The following is a 26,103-nucleotide window of genomic DNA, read 5'->3' on the forward strand; positions in this document are numbered from 1 at the left end:
AGCAGAAATTCCATAACCTGTAAGCTGTAGCTCTCCATTCTCTCTGTCCCCAATCCCTGTTAAGTTCTTTTCTATTTCTTGTTTTAAGCTGAAGTGTAGTTGATATACACTATTATAAAAGTTACAGGTATACAATACAGTGATTCACAATTTTTAAAGATTATGTTCCATTTATAGTTATTATAAAATATTGGCTCTATTCCCAATGTGTACAATGTATCCTTATAGCTTATTTTGTACCTAATAGTGTGTCTCCTACCCCATCCTACTTTCTGTCTCTATGAATCTCCCATTCTAGATGTTTTATGTAAGCAGAATCATACACTATTTGCCCTTTGGGTCTGACTTATTACACTTAGCATAATGTTGTAAAGGTTCATTTATGTTGTAGTTTCTCTTGTGGCTCAGCTGGTAAAGAACCCGCCTGCAATGCAGGAGACCTGGGTTCAATCCCTGGGTTGGAAAGATTCCCCTGGGGAAGGGAAGGGCTACCCACTCCAGTATTCTGGCCTGGAGAATTCCATGGACTATATGGGCTCTCAAAGAGTTGGACACGACTGAGCAACTTTCACTGTCCCTTTCCATGTTGTAGCATGTGTAAGATCTTCATTCCTTTTTAAGGCTGAATAGTATTCCACTGGACAGATAGACTGTATTTTGTTTATCCACTCATCCGTTAATGGACACTTGGGTCCAGGGACGTCCTCTATGTTTTCTTTTAAGAGATGTTAAAGTTTTAGGTCTGTGGTCCATCTTGAATTCATATGGATACAGTACAACGTATGGACTGAAGTTAGTGATTTCTATACGTGCACATCTCATTTTACTGTACTCTGCATTGTTGCACTTCACACATACTGTATTTTTTTACAGAGTGAAGGTCAGTGGTGATCCTGCATGAAGCAATTCTTTGGGTGCCATTCTTCTAACAGCATTTGCTCACTTTGTGTCTCTGTGTCCCGTTTTGGTAATTCTTTCAATATTTCAAACTTCTTTGTCATATTTGTTATGGTGATGTGCCTTCAGTGATCTTTAAAACAATAATTTTATTCATTTTTTTATTTGTGACTGTGTTGTGTCTTCATTGCTGTGCGGGCTTTTCCCTAGTTGTGGTGAGTGGGGGCTTCTTTCCATTGCAGTACACAGGCTTCTCACTGTGGTGGCTTCTTTTGTGGCAGAACATGGGCTCTAGGGCGAGGGGGCTTCAGCGGTTGCAGCGTGTGGGCTCAGCAGCTGCAGTTTCTGGGCTCTAAAGCGCAGGCTCAATAGTTGCGGTGCACAGGCTTAGCTGCTCCATGGTGTGTGGGATCTTCCCGACCCAGGGATCGAATCTGTGATTCCTACATTGGCAGGTGGACTCTCTACCATTGAGCCACCAGGGAAGCCCTGATTAGTGATCTTTGATGTCACTATTGCAAGATTATGAATTGCTCAAGGCTACACTTTTTAGCGATAAAGTATTTTTTAATTAGGTACATATGTTGTTTTTTTAGACAATGAAATTGCACGCTTAATAGACTACAAGATAGTGTAAACAGCTTTCATATGCACTCAGAAAACAGAAAATTTGTATTGACTTGCTTTATTCTGATATTTGTTTTATCGTGGTGTTCTGGAACCAAACCTGCGATTTCTCCGAGGTCTGCTTATATTTATTTGCAAATGGCTGTCTTAATTGCTCCCGTACCATTTGTTGAAAGATTATTCTTTCTACACCAAGTTACCTTTGCACCATTATAAAAAAAAATCTATTTCCTGAATATGTGTGGGCCTATTTCTGGACTTTCTATTTTGTTCCTTTGATCTATTTGTCTGTGTTGGCACTGACACCATATTTTCTTGGTTACTAAGTTTTATGATAAGTCTTAAAATCAGTAGTTTAGCCCTCCAACTTTGTTCCTTTTTTTATTTTAATGTTGCTTTGGCTATTTTAGATGCTTTGCATTTTCATTTAAGTTTCTCAAAAAAGCCCTGCTTTTCAGATTTTGATTGAGAGTATAGTGAATATAGATAAATTTGGAGAGAATGGACATTTTAACAATACTGAGGAATCCAACCCAGGAACAAAGTGTGTCCTTCCATTTGTTTAGGTCTTCTTTAAATTCTGTCAGCAGTTTTTAAAAATAGCTTTTAATTTACAGGCATTGTATGCCTTGTTCAGATTTATCCTGAGATATTTTATGTAATTTGAAGTTGTTACAAGTGGTGTTTTAAAATTTTATTTGGCTAGTATTTAGAGATATAAATGACTTGTGTATAATGTGCTTGTATCTTGTTTTACAGATTTTATCAGATTCTAAACATAAATGATCACATCATCTGAGAATAAAGACAATTTTATTTCTTTCTTTACTATTTGGAGCCTTTTATTTAGTTATTTGGCCTTATTTTACTGCCTCTAGACCATCCAGTACAGTGTTGACTACAGGTGATAAGAGCAAATATCCTTTTCTTGTCCTTGATCTCGGATGGGATAATATGGTGAATCATATTGGCTGGACTTTAAACCAGTTATTTCAGTTTTTACTTTATGTATTTGAAGCTCTGTTTTTAGGTGCATACATGTTTAGAATTGTTATATGCTGTTGATGAACTTGCTCCTTTGTCATTATCAGTGACTTTAAAAACCTTTGTTTTTTACTTGGAGTATAGTTGATTTGTAGTGTTGGGTTAGTTTCAAGTGTATAGCAAATGAATCAGTTTTACATATCAATACATCTGCTTTTTAAAAAAGTCTTTTTCCATATAGGTCATTATAGAATATTGAGTAGAATTAGTGACTTTCTAGATCTTAGCTGATAATCTTTACTCTGGATCCTTTTTTTTTTTTTTTTCAGATTTTCTTTGCATTTGGAACATTCTTAGCCATTATTTCTTCAAATATTTCTTCTTTCCACTCTCTTTTCTCCATTTCTTCTTCAGGGACTCCAATTACATGTGTATTAGGCATCTTGGAGAAGGCAATGGCACCCCACTCCAGTACTCTTGCCTGGAAAATCCCATGGACGGGGGAGCCTGGTGGGCTGCTGTCCATGGGGTCCTAAGAGTCAGACACGACTGAGCTACTTCCCTTTCACTTTTCACTTTCATGCACTGGAGAAGGAGATAGCAGCCCACTCTAGTGTTCTTGCCTGGAGAATCCCAGGGATGGGGGAGCCTGGTGGGCTGCCGTCTCTGGGGTCGCACAGAGTCGGACACGACTGAAGCGACTTAGCAGCAGCAGCAGCAGGCATCTTGAAGTTGTCACATGCTCTCTTTTGTAATTTTCTGCTTTTCATATTGGCTAGTTTCTATTGCTGTTTCTTCAGATTCATTGTGTCATCTAAGTTCAGTGTTTAATCTTCCACTGATGCTTCCCAGCTGGTGCCTGTGATAAAGAATCAGCCTGCAAGAGACACGGGTTTGATCCCTGGATTGGGAAGGTCTCCTGGAGTAGGAAATGGCAACCCATTCCAGTATTCTTGCCTGGAAAATTCTGTGAACAGAGGAGCATGAAAGTGCTAGTCTCCCAGTCATGTCTGACTCTCTTGCGACCCCATGGACTATAACCCCTCAGGCTCTTCTGTCCATGGGATTCTCCAGGCAAGAATACTGGAGCGGGTTGCCATTTCCTTCTCCAGGGGATCTTCCCGACCCAGGGATTGAACCCAGGTTTCCTGGTATTGCAGGCAGATTCTTACTGTTTGAGCTCCCCGGGAAACCCATAGAGGAGCATGGCGGGCTATAGTCCCTGGGGTCACAAAGAGTCAGACGTGACCGAACATGCACTCACAATCTGCCACTAATCCTATTTAGTGTATTTTACATCTCTAGAGGTTTGATTGGGTCTTTTTATATCTTTACTGTCTCCTCTTAACTAACTGTTTGAAAGCTCTTATCTGCAAGTTCTGATGTCTGTGTCTACTCTGATTCAGTTTTGATTAATTGATTATTTTCTTATAATGGGATGTATTTTCCTGTGGTTTTTTTTTTTTTTCTGCATGCCTGGTAATTTTTGATGGATACTAGATATTGTAAATTTTATCTTGTTGGGTATTGAACGTTTTTGTTATCTTGTAAATATTTTTTAACTTTCTTTGAGACATGGTTGACTTATTTGAAAGGTTTATCCTTGCTTTTAAGATTAGTTAGATGAGATCAGAGCCCAGGGCTAGTTATTTGTTGCTGTTGAGGCAAAATCCTTCTGAATTCTCTACGCAATGCTTTTCTTTCCAGTCTGGGTTGTGGGAACAGGCAGCGGCCCTGTTTGTACTGGGCAGCATCCCTCTCATCCTTTTAGCTGCTTGCCTGGCCCTGGTGCACAACTGCATGTGCTGGCTGTAGTCTGCAGCGATCCCTGCGGTGCCCTGCCAGTCTCTAAGGCTGTCTCTCTGTTCAGCTCTCCCTCTTGGCATTCTGTCTTGCAGACTCTCACTGCCTTGGTCTGCCTGGACTTCAGCTCCATCTCTGCAGGTCAGGAAATCCACCAGGTCTGCCCTCCCCCTGTCCCCACCCTGCCCTCACCCTGGGGCACTCTAGAGTGCTCACCACCTTGTTTATTTCTGTCTCTCAGGACCGCTTTCCCTTTGTCGCTTGCAGTTCAGTGTCTTGAAAACTAGGGGCAAATATTTTGTCTGTGGTTTCGGGTGGGAACCTGAATCTAGTTCCTGTTATTCCATCTTGACTGGAAGCAGAAAGCTGGATTGGAGGCTCCGTTTTAAATGGTATAGAGATTCCATGGTATGGATCATCCTTATCTGAATGTGCTCATGGCCTGATTTGAGCGTCTGGTTTGGCTGGAGGGTGACTGAGGAAGGGTCTGGTGCCGAGAGGGACAGGGACACCTCCCTAGTTATCCAGGCTGATCCTGCCTGGAGGGAGCGAGGCCTCCAAGAACATTTGTGTGGGCCGGAGGTTTGTGTTTCGCCACTAGCACCACACACAATCTCAGCAGCCTGTCCAAGGGCTGTGTGCACAGCGGAGCGTGGGAGCCGCGTCGGGGCAGAAAACCCCAGGGTGCTCGGGCTTGCCAGCAGAGGCTCTCGTTCAAGATGTTGTCACGGGGAGAAAGGGGGAAACGGAAGTGGGAAGGGCCTGGTGTGAACCACGCTGGCTGGGAGGCCTGGCCCTCCCCTACCCGGGGCTCTTGGCCCTGGCTGTGGCATTCTGGGCCCCGCCTCGCTCTGCCCCGTGATGGAGTGCTTGTTCCTGGGCCCGGGCCCCTGGCCGCCTGCGCCATCAGGAGATAGGAGGCTGGGCCAGGCCCAAGGCGCAGACCCAGGGCTCCCTTGAACGTCTGAACTCGGCCGTGGCCATGGAAAATATCTGCTCGGCCTGCCGCCTTGGGAAGGGCGGCTGGAGGAGGCTATAAATCAGGCAGCCGGCCGTCAGCCACCCCCGCCTTCCTTGTCCTGAGGAGAGGGCCGTGGGCAGGCCCTGGGGAGCCCACTGTCCGCAGGCCGGGACCAGGCCAGCTGTGGCCACTCTGTGGGGCCAGACTTCCATGGGAAGAGGCCAACAAGGCCCGCGGGCCCCTGGGTCTTGCTGTGCTGGTCTTCTTGTTGTAGAGAAGGGGAAGCTGAGGTTGGGCAGTGGCTTGTCAAGGGACACACAGCCTGACCTAGGGCTGGGCACCTCTAACTTTTCCTCTCCTACAGAAGAAGGGGAAAAAAGGGGCACAGTGACTGGGGGCCAAGCTCTTTCAGGGCTGGATCTCAAATGATTCTCCCTGTCCCCCACCCCATGGCAGGTTTCTTCTTTGCTCTAGAAGTCCTGTTGGCTGTGTGAGGCCACATGGCCAGTGAGGACAGACAGAAGTGGGTGTTCCTGCCTCTGAGACACCCACCCCGGTGGCACCTTGGACAAATGAGGGGCCTTAGTCCTTGGGGATGCCACTGGTGGTCTCAGAGGTCCTCTGGTGGCCTTCTTCCCTGGGCATGGCTGGTCAGCCCCTGAAGGGCAGGGTGATTCCTGCTGGCTGTGCGCCTTTGGGCAAGGCCCTTGCCTCTCTGGTCCTCACTTGCTCCATCTGCCAGGTGAAGGGGATGTGACCGTCCCAGGGCCCTGGGATTTGATCTTTCCTTGGGATTCCTGGCTGGGGAGTGGCCCTGGAGTGGGCTCTGAGGAGAGTCTGGGGCCTCCCAGAGGGCATCACTGTGCCTCTGGTGATGTCAGAAAGTCTGGACCTTCCAAGGATCAGAAGGATCGAGGCTTCCCTAGGGCCTGGGGTGACCTCTGGAGGTTGTGTTGGGAGATTTAGGGAAATTTTCCTCATTGGCACTTGTGTATATGTCAGGGGGAAGGAGAGGCTGTCTTCAGGTTATTCTGGGCAGGTGACCACATTTTAATCATCACCTGTGATCCTCGGTTACTTGTCCCTGTGAGCCCCTAACAGCACCCACCTGCCTTCCCGCTGGCTAGGCCAGCCCGTCCTCCCCGAGCACGTCTCCGTCAGCTCTTGGACCACTGCTGCGTCAATCTTTCCTTCTCTGCGCTTTCTCAGACCTCACCCCTGTCTCTTTCTACTCTGTTCTCATGCCCTGAAGTTCTGTGTTTGCCTCTTTGCAAAAACAAAAGAAAACAGCCGCAGTATTTCCAGGTCCTTCTGGAATCCTGCCCCTTAGTTCCTCTTCATTAGGCGCACTTTTCTCCTCTAAACCCTGTCCCGGGAAGGTCTGACCCCGAATGCCCTGTTGTGCAATCCTGATGATCTGGTCCAGCGCTGGGAGGATAGAGGGGCGGTGGCATGGGGCGGGGAGACGGTCTAGACTGGGCTGCACCTTGGCTTTGCTACAGCCAATACTGTTGCCAGACATTTCTCCCCATCCTTTGCTGGTCTGGATCTTGGTAGCTTCACTGCTTTTCAAAATAAAGGAGTTGGGTGATGGGAGAAAGGCAGGTCGCCAAGGAGGAAGCTGGTCTTGTGTAGCCAACTTGAGGGCACGATGGGAAAGCCTGTGTGGACTGACCTGGTTGTGGGAGGATGTCTGAGCTGCAGCTGTGAGTGGAGTAAAGGACCCAGGAGGCAGCCTTGGTTCTTGCCTTCCCACAGCCCCTGGTGGTGGGGTTTGGGCTGGGGTGGGTGAGGATCCTCAGGATGTCAAGGGGCAGGGGATGCGCTGGAATGACGGCAAAGCGAGTGGGAGGGCTTCCTGTGAGATGGACAACCCCCCCTGCCCTGTGCCGTGAGTGAGCTGTCAAGGGCCTGTGGCTGATCTAAACTCAGCACTGATCCCAAGCCTCCTGGCTCCCCAGCTGGCCTTGGGTTCTATAGTTGTATCCCACCACTGGCCTAGCTGGCCACGCCTCCCCCGTCTCCCAGGACAGACTCCTATCTGACTGTTGTCACACTTTTGATTGGCTAACTGGGTATCAGATCTCTGTCTCTTTCATCTGGTGAGAGAGCATTGGCTCTCATCAATGTCTGCTGAAGGAGGGAAGGGAGGGAGGCAGGAAGGGACAGGTGATCATTCTGTAATGTATAGAAACGTCAAATCGCTGTTGTATACCTGAAGCTAACATAGTGACGTAGTCCGTTTTACTTAAAAAAACTAAATAAAATTTAAATAATAAATAAATAGAACAAACATTGCGTCCTGAGGATGTACTGCTTAGATGATAACTGTGGTTAATAAGCAATGCATTCTATATCTGAAAGTTGCTAAGAGAATAAATCTTAAAAGTTCTCATCATGAGGAAAAAAATGCGTAACTACATGAGTTTGATGTTTGCACCCTAGACTTCCCGTGTTGATCACTTCACAGTATACATACATATGAAATCATTATGTTGTGTGTGTGCCTGCTCAGTTGCTTCAGTCGTATCCAACTCTTTGTGACACTGTGGGCTGTAGCCCATCAGCTCCTCTGTCCATGGGGATTCTCCAGGCAAGAATACTGGAGTGGGTTGTCATGCCCTTCTCCGTGGGATCTTCTCCACCCAGGGATTGAACCTGAATCTTCTGCTGAGCGCCCCTCCCCCTTCCCCGGGGCGGTCCATTATGTTGTATACTTCAAGCTAGTATAATGTTATTGGTCAATTACAACTCAATGAAATGGGAGGGAGGGAAGGAGGGAGGCTGGAAGGAAGGTAGGAGGTCGAGGGTGGCTTGTTGGGGGCGGGGAGCTGGGGAGCTTGGTGCAGCAGGGCTTGGCATCCAGTGGACACTCAGGGGTCTAGTTGCTGTCTGGCACTGGGCAGGGCAGGTGGGGGAGCCCTCCAGGAAAGAGCCGGGAGGTGCTGGCACAGAGCCAGGAGACTGCCTTCTAATAACAGCCTCAGGACAGAATGATGAAGATCCCTACTGTGTTGGCTGGGCCGGCAAGTGCTATCTTGTCCCCTGGAAGAGATTCTGACAGACTTGGGGCCTGCCTTTGCTCATGGAGCAGGAGCTGGATCTGGTGTGCGCGTCACATGTCTGTGGGCCCAGGCTGCGAGAGACAAGTAGGGGTCAAAACCCAAGACCATTTTCACAGATTTTGGGGGCAGGTTCTATTCTTAGAGGGTTTTTTCAATGAGAGGGCCTTTTATGTTCTCCCTGGCTGGTCAGATGGCAGGGCTTTCCAAAGCCATACTTCTCTGTCCATGGAGACAAGCACAGAGTCCTGAGAGGACATCTTGCTTTAAGAACTTTCCTCCGGGGTCCCAAGAAAAGCCCCACATGATGCAGACCCTAAGAGTCCCCCAGACCTTTCCTGCTGGATGGAAGTCTCCTGGGCCTCCTATATTGTCACCTGGATGTGTCCACCATCCTCTGAGCTGCAAGGAGGATGTATTGATGGCCCTAGGGCATGGGAGGAGGTACAGGTGAGGGGCCAGGGTATGTAGCTTGTGGTTCCCAGGCTCTGGTGTCGGCCAGGAAGGGCAGGGCCTCGGCCAAGGGATGCGGTGGCCACCTTCCGTGGTGCTACCTGAAGACCTGCTGGGAGTGGGTGTCACTGGCTCGGGAGATACCTGGAGGAGACCCAGGCTGTGTCTCCCAAGTTGTCAAGAGCAAGCTTCTCACCTCCATCCCCAGACCGTTAGGTGTGTCCCAGGAATTGGCTAATAACCCTCATACACTGCACGTGTTAATGTGAATGTTCAAAAATTTTTTAAAGAACTGACACTCTGAGGGGAGCTTTTTCATGATTTCACCCTCACCTGTTTGCACCCCATCCCTGCACCCCATCCCGAGCAGGAGTGAGGCGTGGATCCCAGCCGGCACGAGGGTTCAAGCCCTCCTGGGGAGACCCTGACCAGCTTGCTGTGCCCTGAGAAGGGGAGGGAGAGGCCAGGAAGGCTCCTGGATTTTCGAGCTCTCCTAGTGCACAGACTCTGCAGGAAGAGAGGGCCAACTTTGGGAGAAGCCTCTTGTGAAAATGAAAGTTGCTCAGTCCGACTCTTTGTACCCCTATGGACTGTAGCCCACCAGGCTCCTCGGTCCCTGGAATTCTCCAGGCGAGAGTACTGGAGTGGGTAGCCGTTCCCTTCTCCAGGGGATCTTCCCAATCCAGGGAAGCCTTAGTTAGGGGCTTTCCAGGGTCTTAAAAGCACGAGGTGCTATTTTGAAAGCTCTGTGAAGTCCTCCACTGAAGAAACTTGCTTCATGCTGACCTAGCGTTTCTAAACCTCATCACCCGTGGAGCTGTCATTTCCCTGGGTTTTTAGGTGTTTCTCTGATAAAAGGCTCCTGAGTTAGCCCTTGTCTGTCTGCCTTTGTGTCTCTTGAGGCAGTGCTAAGCTGTCACCTTGATTCATTGGTTCTTGCTGCAAATGCCCAGCGGAAGGAGCTGAGGGTCCTCTGTCTAGAGTGTGGTGAGCACTGCCTTGCTTCTAGCCCTGAGGCCCCTGCTGTCCACAAGCCCAAGGCTGGTGTCCACTCTGCCAGGGGTCTTTCCTTAACCCTCCTTCTGCCCTTGGGTTGGAGGATTCATCTCTGACAATCCCATGCTGTCCCCAGACATCCCGGTGTGGGACCACCAGGCGTCTCCCAGGTGAGGTCCTGGATGCTGCAGAAAAGTTGACTGTTTTCATATATTCTGGGGACAGAGCCCCCTTCACCGCATGGCCCACTGTTGCCTTTTTGCCTTTAAGCGAGGCTTAAAGTCCCAGTGGCCCAGTTGAGGTTTTGGGAATATGTATATATTGTGCTTTGGAAAGCTTCAGAATTTGCAGGTTTTGAGTCCTGTGATAGGGGCCTGGACTCCTTTTGCTGATAAAAGTGGAGTTCCTTCAGGGTGATAAGAACGCAGTGACTACCCTGTGCTTACAACACCCCTGTTTCCTACTGCCAAGACTCCTTGGGCTCTGGTACCCAGGGTCAATGCTGCCTCCTCCAGGAAGCCTTCCCTGACAGCCCAGGCTGATTCCTACAGCACCCACTCACGTCTGTGTCTTCCTTTTGCAGGGAATCTGTGAGGCTAGAACATTGAGGACCCCGGGGTTGGTGGGGGTTCGTCCTGAGTAGCTGCAGCAGGGCTGGGAGGGGGTGTGCCTGCCTGTGTTTTCAGTGGACACTTGGAGCCATCTGCTCTCCGTTAGGGCCATCAGGGCTTGTCCAGGGAACAGATAGGAGATTCTGCAGGACGAGAGGCGTCCTGTTGCGCAGCAAAGTTCTGGCCGTGTGAGAGTCAGTGCGGCGATGAGACAGTGCGGCGGAGACATGTGTCTCCGAGGCTGTGGTCTCCTTTGTTTCCAAAGTTCGCTGCCTGATCTCCTTCTGGCATGTTCCAGCCCGGCCGGAGGAGACACAAGGCATGAGATAGGAGGTGTTGGTGTAGAGGGAGAATTGGGGATTGAGAAAGCAGCAGGAAAAGACTCCTGGAATCCAGACAGCATTTGTCACAGTGATAGTGCCTGTTTTCCGAACAAGAGTCCCTCTGTGGATGAGGTCGCAGGGACGTCTGGGTCCCCGCCCAGTGCCTCTCGCGTGGTGGAAGGGGTTTCCTTACACCCCATGTGGAGGGTTCAGAGGCTCACGCTGGCGAGGCCCGGCTGGGATGAGTTATTCCTGCTGTTCTTCTGCGTGTCTGCAGCCGGCTAACCCTTCTCGATCCCGTAGCCTTCAGTCCAGCTGCGGCGCCTCAGCCTGAACCTATCGGCCTCACCAGGAAGCACTGCGGCTGGGGCAGCACGTCCCTTCCAGCCCCTGGCCAGTGTGAAGTTGGCCAGCAGGCCCCTCTGAGCATGTGCCCACCCGGTGGGGACCCTGAGGACCTCCTCACCTGGGGAAGACTGTCCCCCAGCCCCTCTAGAGAGGATTCAGGGAGGAGCCCTGGGGTAGGGGGCCACAGAGGCTGCCCTCAGCAGAAAAGAAAAGACAGTGGTCAGGAGGGACCCCATCTCAGGAATGGGAAAGTTCTTACCCCAAAGCACATGTTCTGTGTTCTTCATCAGTCTGAGAAAACCTGGGAGGTAGCCAGGGCATGGAGGAGTGGCCCTGTGCTCAGACTGGCCTGGTGGGATACTGACTCAGTTCCTCAAGACCTTTGTGCCTCAGTTTCTGCATCTGTAAAATGGGGATGTTATCGTGCTCCCCTCCACCCCCACGGGGTGATTTTCACAAATCAGTTACTGTGACATAACAGAGTCAGCATCTGAAAAAAAAAAACAGTGGCTGTCATGATTGTGTTATTATAGGGAAAGATTCTTAAAAACTTCAGTGAAATTCCTGGGGCTGATGCTAGAAGCTCCAATCAAGGGAACTTGCCCTGTGTGGCTTGTTCCCGGATCTGCCTTATCTCTGGGTATGATTCCTGAATGAGAGGCAGGTTCACGAGAAGGGAGTGGGGATGGAGGGAAGCCAGCCTTCAGAGTCAGACCAAGGCCACACCCATAGGAATTCAGGCAGCTGCCTCTTTCCCCTATCCAGTGGGTGTACTCATGGGGTTTTGGCAAGGCTGAGATATGGAGATGACCAAAAGACCTGATAAACACACAGCCGCTCTAACTAAGGGCTGGTCATCGTTTCCTCCCATCTGCAGTGTGCCTTGGGCTTGCCCCGCTCCAGGCAGTGGGCCTGGGACTCTATGTGAGCTGCTTCCTTGGTTGGGAGCTGACTTCCTCGGAAAGGCGGAGACCTGGGTCCCTGAGCAGGTGGTCATGGCCCAGTGGGCTGAGAGCTTTTCCAAATGAGAGCAGAGTGTGAGGGAGGCCAGGACCTTGAGTGCATGGAGCAGGGTGCTGGGATGCAGGGGAGGCAGCTTATACCCCAGCCTTGTCTGGCACCGGGGGTCCATCACGTTCAGTGGGGATGTTTTTATCCACGATCGGCCCCTAAGGGGCAACCCCCCTCTCATCTCTGTCTGCCACTGCCGAGAGGGTCATACAATTATGGGTCTCCTCATTTCCAAACCAACTGGGAAATTAAGCCGCATCTTCATCAGAGCGCTATTAGTAATTTCCAAGAAAGGAGTAATTGAAAAGAAACTTTTTAATACCCTCAGCAAATTGGCGTGGGGGCACGGGCACCAGGGGCTTCTCCCCACCTCCCCCATGGTCCCCTGCCCTGCCCCCCTGACCTTCTCTCCAGGAGCCCCAGCCTCAGTCCTGGCTCCATCCAGCAAGCCGCCTGATCCTCAAGTTCTTTTCTGTTCTCTGGCTCTTATTCTTATTCTCCATCTGAAAAAGGAGGTTGTCCAGGACTACACCCCGTGGGCGCTGTGAGGTGAGGGAGCTGACATCCTTGGAAGCGCTAGGCTCTGTTGGGCACATCCAGGGCCTCTGTGCCCGGTGCCTGCGATGCTCCCTTTGATGCTGGCACCCCGGCTGCCTCCATCGCCTCTGGGCTCAGTCCATGCCCATCTCCTCCTGACCTTTCTGGAATCCAGACCCACCCAAGCTCTTCTCTAAATGCTTTTACTTCGTACTCCACCATGTATTGGTGTGTCTTTTTTAATTAAAAGCTGCAGCATCTCCGGTGATGGAGTAGTCGTGTCTCCCCAACACCCATGCGTTTCTTGCGCATTCGCTCTGCACCAGGCTCTGGGCTTGGTGCTCCTGCGCAATGGGTTAATGTATCCCCATTTTACATAGGGAGACACTGAGGTTCTGAGAAGTGAAGTGGCCGGTGGAGCTGGGCTTCCTTTCGAGGCCCACTGAGCCTAGCTGTGGAGCCTTCTCCCTGTGGGAGGGTGGGGTGCTTTCGGTGGTCCTGTCTGCACCTGAGAAGTGTGTTCAGGCTACTGGAGAGCAGAGGCCATGAAACCCGCTGCTTTGCCGCTGCTGTGAGCAGATGGTGACTTGAGCCGTGCAGGCGCCTTCTCTGTGCTGTCTTTGGTTTCAGGCCAACCTGGCCACTTAGTTCTGTGACCTGAGTGCTCTGTGTCCCTCTGTGCCTCCCTGTCCTCACACGTGGGACAGAGGGCCTTGTTCTTGCCTTGCAGGGGTGTTCTGGAGATGACACGGCGGTAGGCACTCAGGTGACGTCTGGACCTAGAGAACATTCTGTGAGTGGCAGTTCTGATCGGGAAGGGCTCCTGCCTCATCCCTGCCAGGGTAGTTCCCAGCATGCCTGGACCCGGAGGCACTGTCTGCCCCTCCTCTGCCTGCTGCCTGCAGCTGGACGGGACCCCACAAGTCCCCCTCAGCCCCAGGACTTCAGGCCTTGCTCTGCCTGTCCTCAGAGGTCCCCCACACGCCTGTGCCAAGCAGGCTGCAGTCCCTCTTACTGCTACAGCTGGGGGCAGGCGGGCTCCCTGGGAAAGTGGGCCAGGAACCTTTGACAGACCAATAGTACCTGTGGGCTGAGGGGCTGTCCCATATTTTTCTCTATTCATTCATTCAGTTGGGGAATTGGAGGGCTGCTTCAAGGCTGGTAGGGCTAACATTCCTATGGCCTCTTGAGGATGAGGAGAGGTAACAAAACTCCTCATTGGGAAATGGTCCAACAGCAGACACTGGGACCAGAAGTGACACTTCCCCGCTCCGGGATCCACTCTGACATTGGAACCCACTTTGCACTCAGCTTGGTGTGCGGCACTGGCACCCACTGCCAGTGTTGATCGGATGGATGGATGGATGGATGGATGGATGGATTTGTCAATGGAGCAATGAAGGGAAGTCAGGAGAGGCTCCTGGGCCTTTACACATGTGCTCAGCCCTGTGGCATCTTAAGTAAGGTGTGCAAAAGCCAGCGCACCCCCTGCTCATCATGAGCCCTTGGCTGATGCTGAGCAGCCAGCACTGCCTGGGTCCAGTGGGCTCTCCCTGCTGCAGAGTGAAAGTTTCTGGGGCTCCCTGGGACCTGGGGCATCCCCAGAACCTCAGGACCCTGAGCATTTAGCCCCCCTCTCTGGGACTTTGTCTTTGGCTGGCCTGGCCTCCTAACTGCTGGGGGGACCTCGTCACCTGACCCCCCCTGCCGCTGAGACAAATGAACCTGCCTGGCCTGAACTGTGGAGTGTACTTCTAGCAGTGATTTCCCTGTGTTCCAGGAGGCAGGCTCAAGGGCTTGTCCCTTGGGTTTCTCCTGTGTGTGTATACCAAGCAGTGCCCATGTGCTGCTGTGTGAGGACATGTCTGTTTCATATGCCTGTTGTACGTGACTTGTGTATGTATGAATGCACGAGTGCGTCTGTTATTGTGTGTTTTAAGTTCATCCACTGCGTGTGAGTGCATTTCTGATTGTGTGTGGATTTTGAGTTTATAGAAGTTTGAGTGCACAAAGTGTGCGCGTGTGTGTGCGTGCGTACACAGAGAAGTGCACGTCCTCTAGACGTCTGCATGGCAGGACAGGTCCTGCTTGACTGGTGATGGGTGCCTGCCTGTGCCTCCTGCCCTCCTCCTTGGCCCCACAGAGGGAGGGAGTTGCCTGGAGCAGGACTGAATGAAGCCAGCTTGGCCAGGGTGCTGGGTGGTGGTGGGTGTTGGAAACCTGGCAGGATGGGGTGCTCAGGACTTGGCTGGATACCCTGAGAGCTTGGCCTTTGATGTTTGACTCGAGGCCCGTGGTGGGGGTGGGGCTCGTGTTGCTGGGGTCTGTGAGTCGCATGGGCTGATAAGCCCTCGGCTCTGCAGGAGTCCTTCCTTCCATGGACTGAGAGGCTTTGCTGCGCACTCCCAGCCTGGAGTTGTCTGCAGGCAGAGGCCTTTCCAGCTCAAGCAGGCTCCGCTCCCAGGCTGAGGCCCCTAGTGGACCTCAGCAGCTCTCACTCTGTATCCTGTGTGCGTAGTGCTTAGTCGTGTCCGACTCTTTGCGACCCCACCCAGCGGGCTTCTCTGTGCATGAGAGTCTCCAGGCAAGAATACTGAAGTGGGTTGCCATGCTCTCCTCCAGGAGATCTTCCCAGCCCAGGAATCAAACCCTCATCTCCTGGGTCTCCTGCATGGCAAGTGGACTCTACCCGTTGAACCATTGGGGAAGCCCATTCTGTATCCTGGTTGCGCTCAAGTTCATGCAGACCATATTGTTTGGTGCTCCTTGGAGTTGTGCCGCTTTGTGGCCCCTCGTGAGATGTGCAGACCCTCAGCTTCCATCTTCCCAGCCCCCTCTCTCCTCAGACACTCACATCCTCTGTGCTGCTGATCACCGGCTTCCCACTGGCCTCTCAATGCCCACAGCTGCCTCCTCTCCTGGCCTTTGCCCGGCAGTTCCTTCTCCTGGAATGCCTCCCCTCCTGGACATCGCTCCATCCGGTACCGGTGCTAGGTTCCAGTCTGCCTCCACAGCTGGACCAGGGGTGTGCTGAGGGTAGGAGCTGCCCTCGTCTAGGTCCTGGCTCGGGTGCCTGGCACAGACCCGAAGGCACTTGGGAGTGTTGGTGAGTGACCAGGTGCACGGGGAGGGTGCCCTGGTTTTGGGATGTCATTGCCCAGAGGACAGCCAGGTGTTACCTGATGGGCAGGTGATTTGAGGTAGGGACGATGTGGGGTGGGACCTGGGTGCAAAGTCCTAAATGTTTGCCCTTCTTCTGCTCTGTGGTCTTGGCAAGAGAGGGAACCTCTGGGATCCTCGGTTCGTCTTGAAAGTGGGGCTGGGACTTCCCTGGTGGTCCAGTGGTTAAGACACCATGCCTCCAATGCACGGGGCTCAGGTTCGATCCCTGGTCAGGGAACTAAGGTCCCCCATGCTATCTGGTGCAGCCAAAATATAAAAAAAAGAAAGAATAAAACAAGATGGAGCTGGGAGCCTCTGAATGTTGTGTGGATCGGGAAGGGTTGCCAGTGGGAAGCCATGTGCTGGGTGCCTGCAGGTGTCTCTGATTATAGTAGTAATAGTAATTGGGGCTCAGCCATCAGTGCTGACCACACCTGCCTGACAGATGGAAAGAGGCCTCCTCTGTGAGCCCACCACACCCCCTCTGCTCCCACCTGCTGAGTCTGAGTTAATCTTTGGAGCCCAGGCACTGCTGATGACATGCATCTCAGCCCTGCTCGCCAAGGCCCAGAGCCCACCAGGAATCCTCGTCTGGCCTGGCCACATGAGGCTCTGTGGCAGCGAATCAGAGTGCATCTTTGGAGAGCACGCCTGAGCAAGCCCCAAAGCAGTCATGCAACCCTGATGTGGTGTTGCTGATGGTCACTGCTCGGGTCCCGACTCCTCCAAGGGGGCTGAGCCTCTCTCTGCGTGCTGTGTGCATAGGGTGGGCTGGTGCACAGGGTGGTGGCCAGCAGCCCCACGGCCAGTGCTTAAGGGGGAGGACTGCCCTTTACTGAAGGTTTGGGTGCCTCCTGGGTCCAGCAATCCGCTGGACTCAAGAGAAAGGGTCATGCCATGGGACACACTGTACTCTGGCTTTGCCCCTCACCTGCTCTGAGTTCAGGAGGTGTCTCCATATGTTTGAGCCTGGCCTTCCCGTTTGTACAGTGAGGCTGGCTGGTTTCCAGGGGCCCTTCCTTCCAGCTTAGAGTCCTGTGTGTAAATCAAGAGCTCCTTCCTTTTTTGAAGAGATCTGCAGTCTCCTTGAGGAGACAGGACACGAGCCATCGGGGGCCACGTACTCTGAAGGAACAGTTTGAGCAAGTGGCTCAGACACCAACCTGTCTGGGAGGACATGAGTTTTTGGGCAGATGCCCAGGTCTGTCTTGGGGGGCCTTCTGCCCATCCCAGTCATGAGCTGGCCAGTGCAGCCCTTCTGTGCATTTGGCTGCTTGGTCAGGCTGGAGTCTTTTTCCTTCCAGAGGGCTAAGCTTGCCGGGCCTCCTCAAAGTTAGGAGGAGAGAGGAAATTGGCCCCAGAGTGGGTGGTGAGGCCCTGTCCACTCCCTCCCGGTGCCCTCGGCACACGCCAGGGCTTGGACTTCTACATCTGTGTCTGGCCTGGTCTCCCTGCAGCAGGCACCCTTGTGTCCGGAGCGATCTGTGTCAAGTGCGGTCAGGCCACTCCCGTCCTTACAGGGCTTGTTGCCCACAGGCACAGATGGAGGGAGTTGGTTGCCTGTGCCAGGGCAGTTTGATTGGGAGAGGCTGTCTGATGTCTTGCCGCCACCCCCACCCCCTGCCAGGGCTGCTCAGAAAAAGTGCTGTGATTGATTAGCAATGTCTACCTTGGACCAGGAGCAGGTTGGCACTGCCAGTCTTATACAAACCTTAGTCCAGGATAACGTTCAAATTCTTGGTAACACTCAAGCTTCCCTCCTCCACTTGTTTCCCAGCACCCAGAAGCTCAGGTCCTTTTTTGCAATTAATTCCTGGTTTCCTTGTTTCTTGCTTCCACTTTAGCAAATCCTTCTGAGAGTACCGACCACATTCATTTGGTAACCACGGGGACTGGTGTGGCACCCAGCACCCATTGAGTGGCAGGGAAATGTTTTGCTAGAAACATCTCATTCTGAGTCCCCAAGAACACCCAGGGTGACCAGTTCCAGGCTGGGCAGCAGAAAGGGACTGTGCTGATGCTCAGAGGCTCCAAGCTCTGGGGACCTGTTGCCTGGGTCGTGGTGGGGAGGAGAGATTTGTATCTTATGTGGGCAAATGGTTTGGAGCATATTTTTTCATAGTTATAAGCAAACAATCCGTGCTCAAAGACACAGTGTGCGCAGTTCCAGAAAGTATAAATGAAGAAGGAAGAAAGCCCCAGGGATGCCTTTATTCAGCAGTGGCGCATAGTGGCAGGTACATTTCCTTCTAGCATCCCTCCTGCAGTCTGTGAGCTCAGTGAGAGCGTCCTGCTTTGCGTGCAACTTTGCACCCTGGATTTTTTCACTTGGTGTTTTAACATAAGCCCGTCTCATGGTATTAAGTAAGTCTGTAAATCTGATTTTCAATGACTAATGTTACATCGTTTGGACATGCTGGGATGACTTAACTAGCCCATTATTTGGGGTTGTTTGGAATTGTTTCCACTATTTTGGCATTCTGCGTTTTCCTTTGACAAGCGGCTTTGTGGGAACAGCTGTGAGGGCTCTCTGTGGGGGAGAGTCACTTACAGAGGAACGGGTGGGTCAGAGTGGAAGTGCTTTTAAGGCCTGAGGAAGATTGTTAGGGTACTTTGGGGGAAAGGGTGAGTGAGAGAAGGTTCCAGAGGGTAGGTCTATGCAGTCAGTTACAGGGTTAAGAGAGCAGGGTGCCCTGAGGTTGGGGGGCGGGGCTGTTCTGAGACTCTGCTTTTCTGGAAAGGGACGGCTGGGCCTGTGGCTTGAGTTGGGAAGAGTCCCTGGCTTCTTGTAGTGTCCTCTCACTCAAGGTCACGGCTCGGACAGGTGGGAAAGCAGGTGCTCATTGAGGCTGCTCAGCTCATGTGCTGTTGGACGCCTCGCCGGCAGCTCCGTGCTTCCCTCTGAGCTCACCGGGACGGGGTGCCCTCTGCGCCTGGTACTGCAGAGAAATGATGATCGCTGTTCATCCCTTATGCATCCTCTAGGCGCCTTCCCTGTCCCGTGCCTGCTTTCAGGTCGCTCCCGGTTGGCAGAGGGTGGGGGCATGTAGCTGCGTCTGCGGCACTGCAGGTGTGGGGCGGGAACCATTGTGATTCAGGTGGCATAGCCTCAGGGTCCGGAGCAGAGCGTCCACCTTTGTGGTGAAGCTGGGCTTGGACTGGTGTGGGAGGACCATCGGGGGCTTCCGGATCTGGGTTCCTGAACAGACGGGTCTCCTTCTTCGCCCTTCCCCCCATCACGTGCCACCCTTTCCTGAGAAGCCTCCTGATTCCTAGGTGAAGATGAAGCCTCTAATACAAGCTGACAATTCAGAAAAGCATCCAGGCTCCACTGATGTTGGGGGTGGGGCTGAAGGCACCCCCTGCCATCTGCCCAGTTCCCAACCCAAGACAGCTGCACCAGCCCCTCAAGATGCGTCTGAAGAATGAGAGAAGGATGCATTGGTGAAAAACCGGGCAGCTGTTGGGTGCATGTGAGATAAAAACCATACTCTTTTTTTTGTAACTGCCTTGTTGAGCTACACTTCATATAGCATAAAATTCACTCTTTTAAAGCTCATAATTCCGTAGTTCTTACTGTACACCTGAAACTAACACAACATCGTGAACCAACTATACGTCAGTAAGAAACATTTTGGAGAGGTATAGTTAGGAAGTCTGAGATCGACATATACAGAGTGCTATGTTTAAAATGGATAACAAGCGCCACTGTGTAGCGCAAGAAACTCTGTTCAATGTTATATGGCAGCCTGGATGGGAGGGGAGTTTGGGGGAGAATGGATACCTGTATATGCATGGCTGAGTCCCTTTGCTGTCCACCTGAAACTGTCAAAACACTGTTAATTGGCTATACTCCAATACAAAGTAAAAAGTTAAAAAATAGTCAAAAAAACAAAAAAAAAAACTCCAAGAAAAAATAAAGATAAATAAAAATTTTTTAAATAGTTTTTAGATTATTCATAGAGTTATATAACCATCAGCAATATTTGTTTTTATAACGTTTCCATCAGCCCCCAAAGGAACCCCACATCTATGAGTAGAAAGCCCCCCTACCGGCAATCACTACTCTGCTTTCTATGATGACACGCTGGTGTGTATCTAGGTGCAGAAATTCCTAGATAAGAGGTCAGATATTGGTAACCCTTAGGTTAGGCTTTCACTGTGTTTTAAAACTCAGGAAACTGGAAAAACTCTATCCCTGACTCTGTTGAGAGTCTGGCCCTCTGGATCCTGACTCTCCTGTGGGAAGAGCCAGCCAGAGAGGAGGAGCAGCCTGCCCTTCATGGTGGCCTCCTCTTAGCCACAGGCCTCACTGATCTCTATTGCCTCTCATCTTCTCCCAGCATGACCTTGTAGGCATGTAAAGTGGGGGTCCTTGCTTGAGTCCTTTGCCTCCCCCAGGGGATACCGTGTAGTGAGGTAATTCCTGATCTGTCTAGTCCAGACAACATTCTACTTTGTAGCTCACTGTCCACAGTTGGGCCCCCCTTGAGACTTCTCTGACTCTTGCCAGGCATAAGATCTCTTTTCCCAAGGCAGAGTTTGTGCAGAAGTTGAAGGAACCACTCTCCACTTCCATCTCTATACCTGGACATGCTGCCTCTTGCCAGGATTGGTGGGCATGGATGGGCACAGGGGTCTGGGGTGGGGAAACCTCTGTCCTGCCCACCTCCCCTTCTGTGATACTTCCATACTGAGTCAAGCCACGTGTAAACAGGAGCCCGTTCCGCATCTCACGCTGTTTAACCTGCTGTGATGAAAGCTGCGGCAATTATATTTTAATTGAGATGCACGCTGCTTCAGCAGACACAAGACAGCTACAGCTACTGCTAATTAATTTTCTTCCGAAATGACAGCATTTAATAATTGTGCTCTGTGGCACTCATGATTCGGATGCAGCTTACCTCTCTGGGTGCCATTCAGTGGTTTCTACCCAGAGTTGGTTGGGGGCATTTTCATGTGTCTTGTGACGCATGTGGCTTCAGACGTGAGCAGACAGTCGTGCCCCACAGGTGGACAGTTCCTGTTCCTCAGGGCCTGGGGGAACTTGCCCCCTGCCCCCTCAGCACACAGGCCAGGCCCTCTCGCTGGCCTCCAGTCTTCTGAGGCAGGAGGACCGAATGATGGAGGGTCTTGGGTCTGGAACATCCCATATGTAGACTTGGGTTTTAAGTGTGAACTTGAACAAGTTGCCTTTAGCCATCTCACCTATAAATGGGAAAAACACTGCTTCTCTCTGGGGTGACTAGGAGGCCACACCGACCCCTTGTGTGCCACTGGCAGACAGCACGGGCCCTGTGGGCACAGGCATGGCTGGGCCTGAGACAGACCCTGCCGGCTGTGAAATAGCCACCTTGACCCTTCCCCTGGGCTCCTGTCACTCTGTGTCCCAGGCGCTTGGCTTCTGGGCCTTTTTTAATGTCAGGTACAAATTCTTGTTCTTGGCTCAACCCTGCCTGGGGCTTAGGACTGTCCTGTTAGTGAGACAGGGCCGCCGCAAGCCCCCTGAGATGGGACTGAACCAGATGCTGGTTTTTGTAGCTATGGAAGCTCCTGAAGCCAGCCCAGCGGCAGCAGGTGCCAGGCAGGTGGGGTTGGCATGGCGGGGGGAGAGGGCAGTGGCTTTGAGTACCTGCTGAGCACCTGTCTTGACACACATGGACACATTTAATGCTTTCAGTGTGGAGTGGTTTGTGTTATGCCCAATTTCTAGATGGAGGAAACTGAGGCTCAGAGAGGTGGGGTTCTGCAGCTCACAAGAGAATCCAGTTCTGTCTGACTCTGCACCTGACTCTTTCCACTCTGTTGCCTGTGAATGGGTAGCCTGGTGGGCAATGGGGAGACCTGCAGCCTCTGGCCCTGGGAGGGACTGGTTGAGGTCGAGTAGGACAGACAAATGTTAAGAAGGTAAGATAGGTGTGTGTATGTGGGGGTGGTCAGTGTTTCTAGAATCCAGGGCTCTGGTCCAGGACAGTGTCTGGCAGTGGGTCATGGAGATGCTGAAGCTGGGGCCCCACTCCCAGCAAACACCCCAAGGTCACCTGCACACCTGTGTCCTTGTTGAGGGGCTCTCCAGCCTGCTCCCCAGGCACCTGCTGTGCTGGGGTGTTTGTGGTGCTCCATGCCTCTTCCAGGTGTGGGAGGGCTCCTGGAGAACCTGGGGGCTGTGCCTTGGGGCTCCTCTGACACAAGCTGGGTGGTGGGAGGCCTGTTGGATGGGCGGCTGGGGACCTTGAGGCAGGTCAGAGTGGGCTCTAGGTCTCATTCCTTCGTCCCCTTGACTCCCCTCCAGTCCTGAACTCTGGATGTGCTGTGACGGCAGGACTGCCGCTGGGAAGGGAAGGTGAGTTCTGAGCCGGCCCTGCTGTGCAATGTCTTTCCCTCTCTGGACTTGAGGTCCTCACCTGGAAGATGAGGGTTTGGTGAGAGACTCCCCTTCAGCTGGAAATATTAGGCGGTGGACTGAGAGTGTGGTGTTGGAGACGGAGGAATTGAGGGGCCAGATGGAGTTGTGATGGACTGCATTCTAGAATGGGGGAGAGACCCTGCCATTCTTCCTTCAGAAAACCTGAAGGAGGCCTCTTTTGTGAGCCTGCTCGGCCAAGGGTCATGCAAGAGTTCAGAAGTGGCCAAGGGCCAGTCCTGGTCCCTGGGTGATGTTCTGGGAAGGTTGATGCCAGGTGTGTCCGGGAGGCCTGGCCACTGCTGCCGGCTTCCCAGGGAAGGCTGACCAGAGTGGGGAGAGCCCTGGACTGCCTGCTCTTCCCAGCCAGGATACATGGCTGGGATATGTGGCTATTTCCCCCCTGAGTTCCCAGCAGACCCTTGGGCCTGCTCTCTGCTCTAGACCTTCGTGCAGAGGGTAGGGGAGTGGGGTCTGATTGGGAGCAGCCCAGTGAGTCTTGCATGGCAGCTGCTCCTGTGGATAGAGGGTGGGATGCAAGGAGCCTGGCCAAGACCTCAGATTCACGGCTGAGCTCCGATCCCCACCACCCCACCCAGCTGAGAGCAGGAAGCTGTGAGGTCCAGAGGAAATGGCAGGGTATAGGGCTGCAGAGGTGAGGGGCTGGGTGTGGGGGGCATGCAGGCATCTTGGCAGCTGTTCTCCCCAAAGGGACAGAAGGATCAGTGGGAGCGGGAGGGAAGGGTGCTCTGGGGCCAGCCTGTGTGCAGTGGGCTTGGGATCTTAGGGGGCTGCACCAGGAGCCCTGAGCAAGGAGGGTCCCCTCTGCCCCCAGCCAGGGCCTCTCCCACCTGGAAACCCCTCCTCTCACAGCTATGAAGCTTCTTTCTTAGAGAGACAACACCTCCACGCCACCACCTCCCCAGTGGTAAGCAGAAGCAGTGCTGGCAGAGAGTGTCTAGGGAGTCCCAAACTGGGGGCAGCTCTGTCTGGAGTGTGTTACTTAAGTGTGAATGGATGCGTGTGAATGAGTGTGTGACTGTGGGTCTGTGTGCAAGTGTGCACAAGTGTGAGAGCATGAACCAGTATGTGTGAATGAGTGTGTGACTTTGTGAGTGTGTGTGCTAAGGATCACGTGAGTGAACATGTATAAGCTTGTGTGAGAGCTGATGGGGAGAGTTGTCAAGTATGTGTGTGTGAGGAGTATGTGTGTGTGAGTGTGTGAGAGGGTGGGTGCTGGAGGAGGGTGAGGGTGAGGGAGGAGGGTGAGGGTGAGGGAGGAGGTCCCATGTCCCTCACTCCATGCTCGGGGCTCTGGCTCTGTCTCAGCTGCGGGGCTACAGCTGTATCTTCCTGGGCAGAGGGTGGAGGCAAGTGGGGGACCCACTGGCACCCCCAGCCCCCGTGGATCTAAAGGCCCTTCCCCTGCACAGCCTGGGGATGAGTAGGTCAGGAGGGCATGGTGGCAGCTGGAAATAAAACTTGAGGATCTTAGCAGCCGTTTCTTTCAAGTGGGCTCCCTGTTTGCGAGATGGGACTGAGGGCATCTTGTAGCTTAGGGCACCTGAGCCCAGCATGGGCCAGGTGGATACCGGGGACTCTCAGCTGCAGAAGCTGCTGGGAAGTCCAGGGGGCAGGCAGGGACACCTGGCTGACCAGTCAGCCTCACAGCCTCTGGAACCAGCCTGACCCAGTCCTCAGAGCCCGAGCCTGCCCTGGCCTCCTCCCTATCCTCGTCTCCTCTCCATCCTGGCGTCGCCCCCTCACCTGTCATCGAGTGCTGATTTCTTTGGCAGCCCCCACTCCCCACGGCTTCCTGGCTCTTGTCTCCTGGCCTGGCTGCATTCCACCCCTCCTGTGACTCAAGCTGCCCCCCGTCCGTCCTGACGCAGTCTTAGCAGCTCACGCTGCCACCCCCGCAGCCAGAGAAAATAATTAGGGGAGTGAAGTGGGTTCCCTGCCAGGTTCCCAGGGCAGGTGATATATGTGGGGGTGGGGCCGAGCCCTGGTCTCTGTGGCCTGTTTCAGGAGGGTGATGACAGGGTGACAGGGCTGGTGAACTGCTGGGCTGGTGCTCGCCTGGTTCCGGGTGTCTGGGGGTCTCAGGTTGTACATATGGCTGGTGGGGCGAGATCAGGGGTAAAGCTGCCTCAGGACCCCTCTCCCTTTGTTTAGAGGGTGTGCATCAGGCTGTGTGTCCTGAGCAGGGGCCTCTATCTGGACCAGGTGAGATGCCAGACACCTGGCACCGTCTCCACACAAACCTAGGGCCTCCTGTCTGCTTGTCCTGCTTGTGGGAGCTGTGACAGGGAAGCCACGGGGCAGGGTTGGAAATACTAGAGGTGTTGTAAGATCTGCTCTTGGTTATGTCAGCAGAAGTGTGGGTTGAACCAGAGGAGGACAAGGCTCTGGGTCCAGCCTGCACTTGGTCTGGGCACCAGGGCTGCCAGCCTTGTCAGAGGGATGGATGGTGGACGCTTCAGGGGGAAACAGATGTTAGAGAATCTTTATTAAGAAACTCTCCACCCCGGGGTGACTGTCGCATGAGCCAGGCTCTCAGGGCAGAGCGAGGCACAGGGAAGGGAGTTGGCACCCCCTTTCTGCACATCCATGCTCTGCCCCATGTGAGATCACTCTCGTGTGTCAGTGCAAGGCTGCATGTGCCACTGGCTGTGTGTAGTACTGACGACCGGCAGCCAGACAGATACATCCCCAACCTATGAAATCAGTATGAGTGTCCCTCTATGTTGCCAACCAGGAGCCATGTCCTGGGAAAGGCCAGTTGACCCCATGGCCTCCCAAGACAGGCTGTGACCCAGGAAATCCTGCTGGCCCCTGTCCTGGCCTAGGGTGTGTGGGAGACCCCAGCCAGGGCTGAGCACTGGGGCCGGGACCTCCTGCAGCCTGTGCCTGGCTTATCAGGCCCTCGTGGGCATCCTTGAGTCCTGAGCTTGGAGCAGGTTGGGGCCTTGGGTAAAAATGCTATAAAGTCCAAACACTGGACTCCGAGAAGGAATCAGGATGGCCCAGCTTGGAACATGGACCTGGGAGACCTGAAGCTGTTGCCTGGAGGGTCCAGGCATAATGTACCGTCTACCCTCCCCACTCGGCAAGAGAATTTAGACTCTCATGGTTCAGTGATCGGAGAAGGCAATGGCACCCCACTCCAGCACTCTTGCCTGGAAAATCCCATGGATGGGGGAGCCTGGTGGGCTGCAGTCCATGGGGTCGCTAAGAATCTGACACAACTGAGCAACTTCACTTTTACTTTTCACTTTCATGCATTGGAGAAGGAAATGGCAACCCATTCCAGTGTTCTTGCCTGGAGAATCCCAGGGACGGGGGAGCCTGGTGGGCTGCCATCTATGGGGTCGCACAGAGTCGGACACGACTGGAGTAACTTAGCAGCAGAAGCAGTTCAATGATAGTTATGGTTGGCATCTACTGAGGGCTTTCTCAGTGCTGAGGGTGCCGTGTTATCTAGCTCACTGTGTACAGAGACATTAACCAGCTCACCAGGGATACACAGCGAAACAGGGGCAGGGCTGGGGTGTGACCCTAACCACTGGACAGTCCTGCCTCCCTAGACTCAGACCCACCGCCTCTGTTCTCCTCCCCAAACCTGGCAGGGTGCAGATCAGTGCTGTCTGGGGTCAGCGTGTGTTTGAGTGTGTCTTTCTGTGTGTGTTTGTGTCAAGGGTGTGTTTGAGTTTAGGCAAATGGGGAAAGAAAACAACACACGCGTCCTTCCTTGGCTTCGTAGACATCACTGCATGGGGAAGGAATGTGGATTCAGCAGAACATTTTTTTCTCTGTAGTACGTAAATATCTTGGGATTTGTCAGTTCTCAGAAAGGCATCTATTACTCAGGTCTTACCTAGCAGTCGTCGCTGAAAGGGAAGCCTGGTGTGGAGACACACACACA

The 26,103-nt window shown here is 52.7% G+C and overlaps 1 protein-coding gene and 1 non-coding gene across 2 annotated transcripts in view; both read left to right on the top strand.

Moving 5' to 3' along the window:
* The window catches only part of GLI2 (GLI family zinc finger 2), a 261,272-nt gene that overhangs the window by 23,868 nt on the left and 211,301 nt on the right, over positions 1-26,103 (top strand). The gene's annotated exons all lie outside the window — the stretch shown is intronic.
* On the top strand, positions 15,941-16,013 carry TRNAW-CCA (transfer RNA tryptophan (anticodon CCA)). The gene has a single exon. It is a non-coding gene; the product is annotated as a tRNA-Trp (tRNA).

This window comes from Ovis aries, chromosome 2 (assembly GCF_016772045.2).
Source record: "Ovis aries strain OAR_USU_Benz2616 breed Rambouillet chromosome 2, ARS-UI_Ramb_v3.0, whole genome shotgun sequence".
Classification (NCBI taxonomy): Eukaryota; Metazoa; Chordata; class Mammalia; order Artiodactyla; family Bovidae; genus Ovis; species Ovis aries.